Raw genomic sequence first — 14,872 nt, forward strand, 5'->3', positions numbered from 1 at the left:
CCCCTCCTCTCTTCTCCAGACCATTTCCGGAGACCTTCTCCCCTACCTCACCTCGCTCATCAACGCATCCTTGACCGCTGGCTACGTCCCTTCCGTCTTCAAGAGAGCGAGAGTTGCACCCCTTCTGAAAAAACCTACACTCGATCCCTCCGATGTCAACAACTACAGGCCAGTATCCCTTCTTTCCTTTCTCTCCAAAACTCTTGAACGCGCCGTGCTTGGCCAGCTCTCTTGCTATCTCTCTCAGAATGACCTTCTTGATCCTAATCAGTCAGGTTTCAAGACTGGGCATTCAACTGAGACTGCTCTTCTCTGTGTCACGGAGGCTCTCCGCACTGCTAAAGCTAACTCTCTCTCCTCTGCTCTCATCCTTCTAGACCTATCTGCTGCCTTTGATACCGTGAACCATCAGATCCTCCTCTCCACCCTCTCCGAGCTGGGCATCTCCGGCACCGCGCACGCTTGGATTGCGTCCTACCTGACAGGTCGCTCCTACCAGGTGGCGTGGCGAGAATCTGTCTCCGCACCACGTGCTCTCACCACTGGTGTCCCCCAGGGCTCTGTTCTTGGCCCACTCCTATTCTCGCTATACACCAAGTCACTTGGCTCTGTCATATCCTCACATGGTCTCTCATATCATTGCTATGCAGACGACACACAATTAATCTTCTCCTTTCCCCCTTCTGACAACCAGGTGGCGAATCGCATCTCTGCATGTCTGGCAGACATATCAGTGTGGATGACGGATCACCACCTCAAGCTGAACCTCGGCAAGACGGAGCTGCTCTTCCTCCCGGGGAAGGACTGCCCGTTCCATGATCTCGCCATCACGGTTGACAACTCCCTTGTGTCCTCCTCCCAGAGTGCTAAGAACCTTGGCGTGACCCTGGACAACACCCTGTCGTTCTCCACCAACATCAAGGCGGTGACCCGATCCTGTAGGTTCATGCTCTACAACATTCGCAGAGTACGACCCTGCCTCACACAGGAAGCGGCGCAGGTCCTAATCCAGGCACTTGTCATCTCCCGTCTGGATTACTGCAACTCGCTGTTGGCTGGGCTCCCTGCCTGTGCCATTAAACCCCTACAACTCATCCAGAACGCCGCAGCCCGTCTGGTGTTCAACCTTCCCAAGTTCTCTCACGTCACCCCGCTCCTCCGCTCTCTCCACTGGCTTCCAGTCGAAGCTCGCATCCGCTACAAGACCATGGTGCTTGCCTACGGAGCTGTGAGGGGAACGGCACCTCCGTACCTTCAGGCTCTGATCAGGCCCTACACCCAAACAAGGGCACTCCGTTCATCCACCTCTGGCCTGCTCGCCTCCCTACCTCTGAGGAAGCACAGTTCCCGCTCAGCCCAGTCAAAACTGTTCGCTGCTCTGGCACCCCAATGGTGGAACAAGCTCCCTCACGACGCCAGGACAGCGGAGTCAATCACCACCTTCCGGAGACACCTGAAACCCCACCTCTTTAAGGAATACCTGGGATAGGATAAAGTAATCCTTCTAACCCCCCCCTTAAAAGATTTAGATGCACTATTGTAAAGTGGTTGTTCCACTGGATATTATAAGGTGAATGCACCAATTTGTAAGTCGCTCTGGATAAGAGCGTCTGCTAAATGACTAAAATGTAAAATGTAAAAATGTAAATGTAATAACATGGCTATATACAGGAAGTACCAGGTAATAACATGGCTATATACAGGAAGTACCAGGTAATAACATGGCTATATACAGGAAGTACCAGGTAATAACATGGCTATATACAGGAAGTACCAGGTAATAACATGACTATATACAGGAAGTACCAGGTAATAACATGGCAATATACAGGAAGTACCAGGTAATAACATGGCTATATACAGGAAGTACCAGGTAATAACATGGCTATATACACAGGAAGTACCAGGTAATAACATGGCTATATACAGGAAGTACCAGGTAATAACATGGCTATATACAGGAAGTACCAGGTAATAACATGGCAATATACAGGAAGTACCAGGTAATAACATGACAATATACAGGAAGTACCAGGTAATAACATGGCTATATACAGGAAGTACCAGGTAATAACATGGCTATATACAGGAAGTACCAGGTAATAACATGGCTATATACAGGAAGTACCAGGTAATAACATGACTATATACAGGAAGTACCAGGTAATAACATGGCTATATACAGGAAGTACCAGGTAATAACATGGCTATATACAGGAAGTACCAGGTAATAACATGACAATATACAGGAAGTACCAGGTAATAACATGGCTATATACAGGGAGTACCAGGTAATAACATGGCTATATACAGGGAGTACCAGGTAATAACATGGCTATATACAGGGAGTACCAGGTAATAACATGGCTATATACAGGGAGTACCAGGTAATAACATGGCTATATACAGGAAGTACCAGGTAATAACATGACTATATACAGGAAGTACCAGGTAATAACATGGCTATATACAAGGAGTACCAGGTAATAACATGGCTATATACAGGAAGTACCAGGTAATAACATGGCTATATACAGGAAGTACCAGGTAATAACATGGCTATATACAGGAAGTACCAGGTAATAACATGGCTATATACAGGAAGTACCAGGTAATAACATGGCTATATACAGGAAGTACCAGGTAATAACATGACAATATACAGGAAGTACCGGTTAATAACATGGCTATATACAAGGATTACCAGGTAATAACATGACTATACACGGGAAGTACCAGGTAATAACATGGCTATATACAAGGAGTACCAGGTAATAACATGACTATATACAGGAAGTACCAAGTAATAACATGGCTAAATACAGGTAGTACCATTACATTACTCGTTACATTTTGAATGCTTAGCAGGACAGGAAAATGGTCAAATTCAGGCATTTATCAAGAGAACACATGGTCATCCCTACTACCGCTAGCCTAGTGGACTCACTAAACACGCATGCATCTTTTGTAAACAATGTTCGCTGGAGTGTCTGAGTGTCTGAGTGTCTGAGTGTCTGAGTGTGCCCCTGGCTATCCATACATTTTAAAAACAAGAAAATGGTGCCGTCTGCTTTGCTTTGATATAAGGAATTTTAAATGATTTATACTTTTACTTTTGATATATAAGTATTTTTAGAACCAAATACTTTTTAGGATTTTATTCAAGTATTATTTTACTGAGTGATTTTTACTTGAGTAATGTTTTATTAAGGTATTTATACTTTTTATACTCAAGTATGACAATTACACTGCGTACTACCCTATCCCATCTGGACAAAAATAATACCTCAGTAAGAATGCTGTTCATCGACTACAGCTCAGAATTTAATACCATAGTATCCTCCAAGCTCATCATCAAGCTGGAGGCCCTGGGTCTCAACCCCGCCCTGTACAACTGGGTTCTGGACTTTCTGGCGGGCCGCCCCCCAGGTGGTGAAGGTAGGAAACAACATCTCCACTTCGCTGACCCTCAACACTGGGGCCCCACAAGGGTGCATGCTCAGCCCTCTCCTGTACTCCCTGTTCACCCATGACTGCGTGGCCATGCACACCTCCAACTCAATCATCAAGTTTGCAGATGACAAAACAGTAGCGGGCCTGATCACCAACAACGACGAGACAGCCAACAGGGAGGAGGTGAGGGACCTGACGGAGTGGTGTCAGGAAAACAACCTTTCACTCAACGTCAACAAAACAAAGGAGATGATCGTGGACTTCAGGAAACAGCAGAGAGAGCACCCCCCTATCTACATCGACGGTACAGCAGTGGAGAAGGTGGAAAGTTTTAAGTTCCTGGGCATACACATCACAGACAAACTGAAATGGTCCACCCACACAGACAGTGTGGTGAAGAAGGCACAACAGCGCCTCTTCAACCTCAGGAGGCTGAAGAAATTTGGCTTATCACCCAAAACCCTGACAAAACTTTACAGATGGACAATCGAGAACATCCTGTCTGACTGTCTCACCGCCTGGTACGGTAACTGCACCGCCCTCAACCGCAGGGCTCTCCAGAGGGTGGTGCGGTCTGCACAGCACATCACCGGGAGCAAACTACCTGCCCTCCAGGATACCTACAGCACCCGATGTCACAGGAAGGTCAAAAAGATCATCAAGGACAACAACCACCTGAGCCATTGCCTGTTCACCCCGCTACCATCCAGAAGGCGAGGTCAGTACAGGTGCATCAAAGCTGGGACCGAGAGACTGAAAAACAGCTTCTATCTTAAGGTCATTAGACTGTTAAACAGCAATCACTAACTCAGAGAGGCTGCTGCTTAAGACCCAATCACTGGCCACTTTAATAAACGGATCACTATTCACTTTAAACAACACCACTTTAAATAATGCCACTTTAATAATGTTTAAATAATGCCACTTTAATAATGTTTACATATCTTACATTACTCATATCACATGTATATTTTTTATTTATTTATTTCACCTTTATTTAACCAGGTAGGCTATTTGAGAACAAGTTCTCATTTACAACTGCGACCTGGCCAAGATAAAGCAAAGCAGTGCGACACAAACAACAACACAGAGTTACACATGGAATAAACAAACATACAGTCAATAACACAATAGAAAAAGTCTATATACAGTTTGTGCAAATGAGGTAAGACAAGGGAGGTAAGGCAATAAATAGGCCATAGTGGTGAAATAATTACAATTTAGCAATTAAACACTGGAGTGAAAGATGTGCAGAAGATGAATATGCAAGTAGTGATACTGGGGTGCAAAGGAGCCAAAAAATTAATTAAACAAATAACAGTATGAGGATGATATATATATATATACTGTATTTTATACCATCCTATGCAGCTTGGCCATCGTTCATCTATATGTATGTACATATTCTCATTCACCCCTTTAGATTTGTGTGTATTAGTGTCACGATTCCCACCGACGGTGGCGCCCCCTCCTGCTCGGGTGGCGCTCGGCGGTCGTCGTCACCGGCCTATTAGCTGCCACCGATTCCCTTTTTGGTTTTTCCTCTTTTGGTTTTGGGCACCTGTGGCCAATTAGCTATTAGAGGGGGTATTTAGTTTAGCTGGCCCGTCTGTTGTTTGTGCGGGATTATTTTGTGTCCATTAATGACGTGTTGTTCGTCGGCTTTACCTGGTCGTCTATTTTGTATTTTATTCCCTATGGTTGGGAACTTTTGTTTATCCTGTGTTATTAAAAACACCACTCCCTGTGTTCGCTGCTTCCTGCGCCTCATTCCTCCTACCCGACTGCCGAAGCCGTTACAATTAGGTAGTTGTTGTGGAATTGTTAGATTACTTGTTAGATATTACTGCACTGTTGGAACTAGAAACACAAGCATTTCGTTACACTCGCATTAACATCTGCTAACCATGTGAATGTTTAAATTATGTATTCAATATAAACAGGAAAAATACAATAATTTGTGTGTTATTAGTTTAAGCATACTATGTTTGTCTGTTTTTGTGACTTAGATGAAGATCAGAAGATTTGGTGGTTGGAGATATCCCTCCAGTGGTGTGGGGGCTGTGCTTTGGCAAAGTGGGTGGGGTTATATCCTACCTGTTTGGCCCTGTCCGGGGGTTTCATCGGATGGGGCCACAGTGTCTCCTGACCCCTCCTGTCTCAGCCTCCAGTATTTATGCTGCAGTAGTTTATGTGTCGGGGGGCTAGGGTCAGTCTGTCACATCTGGAGTATTTCTCTTGTCTTTTCCGGTGTCCTGTGTGAATTTAAATATGCTCTCTCTAATTCTCTCTTTCTCTTTCTTTCTTTCTCTCTCTCGGAGGACCTGAGCCCTAGGACCATGCCTCAGGACTACCTGGCTTGATGACTCCTTGCTGTCCCCAGTTCACCTGGCCATGCTGCTGCTCCAGTTCCAACTGTTCTGCCTGCAGCTATGGAACCCTGACCTGTTCACCGGACGTGCTACCTGTCCCAGACCTGCTGTTTTCAACTCTCTAGAGACAGCAGGAGCGGTAGAGATACTCTCAAAGATCGGCTATGAAAAAGCCAACTGACACTTACTCTTGTGTTACTGACTTGTTGCACCCTCGACAACTACTATGATTATTATTATTTGACCATGCTGGTCATTTATGAACATTTGAACATCTTGGCCATGTGCTGTTATAATCTCCACCCGGCACAGCCAGAAGAGGACTGGCCACCCCTCATAGCCTGGTTCCTCTCTAGGTTTCTTCCTAGGTTTTGGCCTTTCTAGGGAGTTTTTCCTAGACACCGTGCTTCTACACCTGCATTGTTTGCTGTTTGGGGTTTTAGGCTGGGTTTCTGCACAGCACTTTGAGATATCAGCTGATGTAAGAAGGGCTATATAAATACATTTGATTTGATTTGCTACTCTTCCTAGGAGTCGCCGTCCTGCAAAGATGACTGCAAGAAAACAGCGCAGAATGCTGTATGAGGTTAAGAAGAATCCTAGAGTGTCAGCTAAAGACTTACAGAAATCTCTGGAACATGCTAACATCTCTGTTGACGAGTCTACGATACGTAAAACACGAAACAAGAATCGTGTTCATGGGAGGACACCACAGAAGAAGCCACTACTGTCCAAAAAAACATTGCTGCACATCTGAAGTTTGCAAAAGTGCACCTGGATGATCCAAAGCGCTACTGGCAAAATAGTCTGTGGACAGATTCAACTAAAGTTGAGTTGTTTGGAAGGAACACACAACAATATGTGTGGAGAAAAAAAGGCACAGCACACCAACATCAAAACCTCATCCCAACTGTAAAGTATAGTGGAGGGAGCATCATGGTTTGGGGCTGCTTTACTGCCTCAGGGCTTGGACAGCTTGATTTCATCGACGGAAAAATGAATTCCCAACTTTATCAAGATATTTTCCAGGAGAATGTTAAGCTATCTGTCCGCACATTGAAGCATAACAGAAGTTGGGTGATGCAACGGGGCAACGACCCAAAACACAGAAGTAAATTAGCAGAATGGTTTCAAGAGCGGTTCACACCAGACATCCCATGAATATTGCTGAACTGAAACAGTTTTGTAAAGAGGAATGGTCACAAATTCCTCATGACTACAGAAAACGTTTGGTTGAGGATATTGCTGCCAAATGAGGGTCAACCAGTTACAGTGAGGGAAAAAAGTATTTGATCCCCTACGTCTGACCTCTGTGATTGTCAACAAGGGTTTTGCCACCAAGTACTAAGTCATGTTTTGCAGAGGGGTCAAATACTTATTTCCCTCAATTAAAATTTTTACATGCGTTTTTCTGGATTTTTTTGTTGTTATTCTGTCTCTCACTGTTGAAATAAACCTACCATTAAAATTATAGACTGATCATTTCTTTGTCAGTGGGCAAACGTACAAAATCAGCAGGGGATCAAATACTTTTTTCCCTCACTGTATTAAATCCAAGGGTTCACATACTTTTTCTGCACTGTGAATGTTTACATGGTGTGTTCAATAAAGACATGAAAACGTATCATTGTTTGTGTGCTATCAGTTTATTAAGCAGACTGTGTTTGTCTATTGTTGTGAACTAGATGAAAAGCTAATTAATGCAGAAGTCCAGGAATTTCCAAAGGGTTCACATACTTTTTCTTGCCACTGTATATAGATGGTGATAATCGCATTACATATCGTATAGGTCCCTCAGTATGGTGATAATATGGTATGGTGATAATAGGGTATGGTGATAATATGGTATGGTGATAATATGGTATCGTGAGGTCCCTCAGTGTGGTGATAATATGGTGTGGTGGTAATATGGTATGGTGATAATATGGTATGGTGGTAATATGGTATGGTGATAATATGGTATGGTGAGGTCCCTCAGTGTGGTGGTAATATGGTATGGTGATAATATGGTATGGTGATAATATGGTATGGTGATAATATGGTATGGTGAGGTCCCTCAGTGTGGTGATAATATGGTATGGTGATAATATGGTATGGTGGTAATATGGTATGGTGAGGTCCCTCAGTGTGGTGATAATATGGTATGGTGATAATATGGTATCGTGAGGTCCCTCAGTGTGGTGATAATATGGTATGGTGATAATATGGTATGGTGGTAATATGGTATGGTGGTAATATGGTATGGTGATAATATGGTATGGTGAGGTCCCACAGTATGGTGATAATATGGTATGGTGATAATATGGTATGGTGGTAATATGGTATGGTGAGGTCCCTCAGTGTGGTGATAATATGGTATGGTGATAATATGGTATCGTGAGGTCCCTCAGTGTGGTGATAATATGGTATGGTGATAATATGGTATGGTGGTAATATGGTATGGTGGTAATATGGTATGGTGAGGTCCCACAGTATGGTGATAATATGGTATGGTGAGGTCCCTCAGTGTGGTGATAATATGGTATGGTGATATTATGGTATGGTGGTAATATGGTATGGTGGTAATATGGTATCGTGAGGTCCCTCAGTGTGGTGATAATATGGTATGGTGGTAATATGGTATGGTGATAATATGGTATGGTGGTAATATGGTATGGTGGTAATATGGTATGGTGGTAATATGGTATGGTGATAATATGGTATGGTGGTAATATGGTATGGTGGTAATATGGTATGGTGGTAATATGGTATGGTGAGGTCCCTCAGTATGGTGATAATATGGTATGGTGAGGTCCCTCAGTGTGGTGATAATATGGTATGGTGATAATATGGTATTGTGGTAATATGGTATGGTGGTAATATGGTATCGTGAGGTCCCTCAGTGTGGTGATAATATGGTATGGTGGTAATATGGTATGGTGAGGTCCCTCAGTATGGTGGTAATATGGTATGGTGATAATATGGTATGGTGGTAATATGGTATGGTGGTAATATGGTATGGTGATAATATGGTATGGTGGTAATATGGTATGGTGGTAATATGGTATGGTGGTAATATGGTATGGTGATAATATGGTATGGTGAGGTCCCTCAGTGTGGTGATAATATGGTATGGTGATAATATGGTATGGTGGTAATATGGTATGGTGGTAATATGGTATGGTGATAATATGGTATGGTGGTAATATGGTATGGTGGTAATATGGTATCGTGATAATATGGTATGGTGATAATATGGTATGGTGAGGTCCCTCAGTATGGTGGTAATGTGGTATGGTGATAATATGGTATGGTGGTAATATGGTATGGTGGTAATATGGTATCGTGGTAATGTGGTATGGTGAGGTCCCTCAGTGTGGTGATAATATGGTATGGTGGTAATATGGTATCGTGGTAATGTGGTATGGTGAGGTCCCTCAGTGTGGTGATAATATGGTATCGTGAGGTCCCTCAGTGTGGTGGTAATATGGTATGGTGGTAATATGGTATGGTGATAATATGGTATGGTGATAATATGGTATGGTGGTAATATGGTATGGTGGTAATATGGTATGGTGGTATTATGTATGGTGATAATATAGTATGGTGGTAATATGGTATCGTGGTAATGTGGTATGGTGAGGTCCCTCAGTGTGGTGATAATATGGTATGGTGGTAATATGGTATGGTGATAATATGGCATGGTGGTAATATGGTATGGTGGTAATATGGTATGGTGATAATATGGTATGGTGATAATATGGTATGGTGGTAATATGGTATGGTGGTAATATGGTATGGTGGTAATATGGTATCGTGAGGTCCCTCAGTGTGGTGATAATATGGTATGGTGATAATATGGTATGGTGATAATATGGTATGGTGGTAATATGGTATGGTGGTAATATGGTATGGTGGTAATATGGTATGGTGGTATTATGTATGGTGAGGTCCCTCAGTGTGGTGGTAATATGGTATGGTGGTAATATGGTATGGTGGTAATATGGTATCGTGGTAATGTGGTATGGAGGTAATATGGTATCGTGAGGTCCCTCAGTGTGGTGATAATATGGTATGGTGATAATATGGTATGGTGGTAATATGGTATGGTGGTAATATGGTATCGTGAGGTCCCTCAGTGTGGTGGTAATATGGTATGGTGGTAATATGGTATGGTGGTAATATGGTATCGTGGTAATGTGGTATGGTGAGGTCCCTCAGTGTGGTGATAATATGGTATGGTGGTAATATGGTATGGTGATAATATGGTATGGTGGTAATATGGTATGGTGAGGTCCCTCAGTGTGGTGGTAATATGGTATGGTGGTAATATGGTATGGTGGTAATATGGTATCGTGGTAATGTGGTATGGTGGTAATATGGTATCGTGAGGTCCCTCAGTGTGGTGATAATATGGTATGGTGATAATATGGTATGGTGGTAATATGGTATGGTGGTAATATGGTATCGTGAGGTCCCTCAGTGTGGTGATAATATGGTATGGTGGTAATATAGTGTGGTGATAATATGGTATGGTGATAATATGGTATGGTGGTAATATGGTATGGTGGTAATATGGTATGGTGGTAATATGGTATGGTGAGGTCCCTCAGTGTGGTGATAATATGGTATGGTGGTAATATGGTATGGTGAGGTCCCTCAGTATGGTGGTAATATGGTATGGTGATAATATGGTATGGTGGTAATATGGTATCGTGAGGTCCCTCAGTGTGGTGATAATATGGTATGGTGGTAATATGGTATGGTGAGGTCCCTCAGTATGGTGGTAATATGGTATGGTGATAATATGGTATGGTGGTAATATGGTATGGTGGTAATATGGTATCGTGGTAATGTGGTATGGTGGTAATATGGTATGGTGGTAATATGGTATGGTGGTAATATGGTATCGTGGTAATGTGGTATGGTGAGGTCCCTCGGTGTGGTGATAATATGGTATGGTGGTAATATGGTATGGTGGTAATATGGTATGGTGGTAATATGGTATGGTGGTATTATGGTATGGTGATAATATGGTATGGTGGTAATATGGTATGGTGGTAATATGGTATCGTGGTAATGTGGTATGGTGAGGTCCCTCGGTGTGGTGATAATATGGTATGGTGGTAATATGGTATGGTGATAATATGGTATGGTGGTAATATGGTATGGTGAGGTCCCTCAGTGTGGTGGTAATATGGTATGGTGGTAATATGGTATCGTGGTAATGTGGTATGGTGGTAATATGGTATCGTGGTAATGTGGTATGGTGAGGTCCCTCAGTATGGTGGTAATGTGGTATGGTGGTAATATGGTATGGTGATAATATGGTATGGTGGTAATATGGTATGGTGATAATATGGTATGGTGAGGTCCCTCAGTATGGTGGTAATGTGGTATGGTGAGGTCCCTGGTAATTCCCAGCCCTAATAGATATGGTCCCTGTTCAAAATGAGTGTACTGTATGGTGAATGTAAGGGTGCTATTTGGGACGCAGACAAACTCTAACATGGTCTGTATTAGTCGTACTGTGTATAACATGCTAGAGTGCAGGGTCTGTCACACAGGGCCAAACACGGTTACAAACACAAACCATACCAGATCGAGGCCGAGGTGGTAGGCCGAGGTGGCAGGCAGGCCGAGGTGGTAGGCCGAGGTGGCAGGCAGGCCGAGGTGGCAGGCCGAGGTGGCAGGCAGGCCGAGGTGGCAGGCAGGATGAGGTGGCAGGCAGGACGAGGTGGCAGGACGAGGTGGCAGGACGAGGTGGCAGGCAGGACGAGGTGGTAGGCAGGCCGAGGTGGCAGGCCGAGGTGGCAGGCAGGACGAGGTGGCAGGACGAGGTGGCAGGCCGAGGTGGCAGGCAGGCCGAGGTGGCAGGACGAGGTGGCAGGCCGAGGTGGCAGGACGAGGTGGCAGGCCGAGGTGGCAGACCGAGGTGGCAGGCCGAGGTGGCAGGACGAGGTGGCAGGCAGGCCGAGGTGGCAGGACGAGGTGGCAAGCCGAGGTGGCAGGCCGAGGTGGCAGGACGAGGTGGCAGGCCGAGGTGGCAGGCCGAGGTGGCAGGCCGAGGTGGCAGGCCGAGATGACTTCAGCAGATGAATGTAGTTCATACTTAGACTGCTACTCTCATGCTCCGTTAGGAAGAGGCACTAAAACACTGATACACACACACACACACACACACACACACACACACACACACACACACACACACACACACACACACACACACACACACACACACACACACACACACACACACACACACACACAGGTGCTCAAGCAGAGAGAGTCGGACGAGATTTTGATCGTGTTCCAGCTCTCTTTGTTCTTTCATGCCTCCCGGTGAGATTTGAACAGGAGTCACAGTCATGATGTATAATGTTGATTCTACTACAGGGCTACTTGATTGCTTACAGAACGACCCTACTATGCTAGTTGACTCCTTACAGAACGACTCCACAGCACTAGTTGACTCCTTACAGAATGACTCTACTATGCTAGTTGACTCCTTACAGAACAGTCGACTCTACTATGCTAGTTGACTCCTTACAGAATGACTCTACTATGCTAGTTGACTCCTTACAGAACGACTCTACTATGCTAGTTGACTCCTTACAGAACGACTCTACAGTGCTAGTTGACTCCTTACAGAACGACTCTACTATGCTAGTTGACTCCTTACAGAACAGTCGACTCTACTATGCTAGTTGACTCCTTACAGAACGACTCTACAGCGCTAGTTGACTCCTTACAGAACGACTCTACTATGCTAGTTGGCTAGTTGACTCCTTACAGAACGACTCTACTATGCTAGTTGACTCCTTACAGAACGACTCTACAGCGCTAGTTGACTCTAAAACAATTGTCTTATTTAACCATAGCGTAACATATGTATCAATACATAACGTATCATACTAATTTGAGTGTCCCGGATTTAAATGTACTATGTTACATCTAGTGCATGAGACCAGGCTGCTGTACAGTATTATGTTGAACACCTTCAGTGCAACTATTGATTTAGGTTTCTCGTTTAGAAACCCTGGACTGTTAGTATCACCTCCTTGACTAATCCCAAATGGCACCCTTTTCCCCTATGGGCTCTGGTCAAAAGTAGTGCACTTATATAGGGAATAGGGTGGCATTTGGGACACACAGCCCTTGACTCTGTGGTGCCAGGACAACAACCTCTCCCTCAATGTGATCAAGACAAAGGAGATGATTGTGGACTACAGGAAACGGAGGACCGAGCACACCCCCATTCTTTTTCTATTTTTCTTCTTTTTAATTAATTTATTGTTTAATAATTCAGTTAATTTTAGTAAATACTTTTTTAACACTTATTTTTCTTAAAACTGCATTGTTGGTTAAGGGCTTGTAAAGTCAGCATTTAGGTGTTGTATTCGGTGCCATGTGACAAATAACATGTGATTTGATTTTGACCTGTTCATATTCATGAATGGAAAAGAGAAAAGATAAACATCCCAGTTGTGATTCAGTTGACAGCTGGCTGTCAGCATATATCTCTGTCCTCCTCCTCCTCCTCCTCCTCCTCCTCCTCCTCCTCCCCACCATACAGTACTGGGCGCCAAGGGCAACACATACAGCCCAGCAGAAGAGGCCTTCTCCAGCCGAGGGGAGCAGGAATGATAAAAACATATATATATGTTATTTAACTAGGCAAGTCATTTAAGAATAATTTCTTATTTACAATGACGGCCTACACTGGCCAAACCCGGACGACTCTGGGCCAATTGTGCACTGCCCTATGGGACTCCCAATCACAGCCGGTTGTGATACAGCCTGGAATCAAACCAGGGTGTCTGTAGTGACACCTCTTGCACTAAGATGCAGTGCCTTAGATCGCTGCGCCACTCGGGAGCCCACACATGCATGGTAGAACCAATGATGTATATTGTATAAACCCTGGATAGCTGATGCTATGTATTGGTCATTGAGAGGCTTTGAAGCCGCCGGGCGGCCATGTTGTCACTCCCCAGTAGGAGCAGTCTATAGGAATGAATGGAATTCTACACCATTTCATTTAAATGTTTCAAGGACAAAATGACATGTAATTTAAGAATTTTTGTTGTTGTAGTGGGAACAGTAACATTATTCATCTAAAACTATTATACACTAAGGAAAATGTTTTTGTATATATATATATATATATATATATATATGTATTTTATGTACTGTAGCTTCCAAAACACGTTTTACAATGGTGGGGGAGTGGCAAGATGGAGGTAAGGTGGCTTCAAAACAGCGCCCCCTATCAGTCTAGTGTGTAAATATATATATTTATATATGTGTGTGAGAGAGAGTGCTACCCAATTATATATATATATAAATAATTGGGTAGCACTCTCTCTCTCTCACACACACACACACACACACACACACACACACACACACACACACACACATACACACACACACACACACACACACACACACACACACACACACACACACACACACACACACACACACACACACACACACACACACAGACGCCAGCACATAGCAGACAGCCCTGGGAACAGCAGGTTTAGGGGGAAACACACAGAGGGAAACCATCTGTGTAGTACTGATGAGTATGAGTGAGGAGGCTGTTCTGAACACACTGGGTTGATATTGGCTGCCTCGTCAAACCGTTGAAAACACACAGTCTGAATGTGTATTACTGCCTTTCACTAACATTGATAGAGTTAAAGCGTGTCACCAATGGCACCCTATTCCCTACAACGTGCCCTAGTTTTGACCAGGGGGCCCATAGGAACAATGGCACCCTAATCCCTACAACGTGCCCTAGTTTTGACCAGGGGGTCCATAGGAACAATGGCACCCTATTCCCTACAACGTGCCCTAGTTTTGACCAGGGGGCCCATAGGAACAATGGCACCCTAATCCCTACAACGTGCCCTAAATTTGACCAGTGGACCCATAGGAACAATACAGGCTACATACTCACAGTCTCCACTGAGTACGTATGGAAGTCATTGAAGACTTGGTAAAGCTTCGCAAAGGCTGCCGGCCCAGATGACATCTCTAGCTGTGTCCTTTGA

This window comes from Salmo salar, chromosome 11 (assembly GCF_965601325.2).
Source record: "Salmo salar chromosome 11, fSalSal1, whole genome shotgun sequence".
Taxonomy (NCBI): Eukaryota; Metazoa; Chordata; class Actinopteri; order Salmoniformes; family Salmonidae; genus Salmo; species Salmo salar.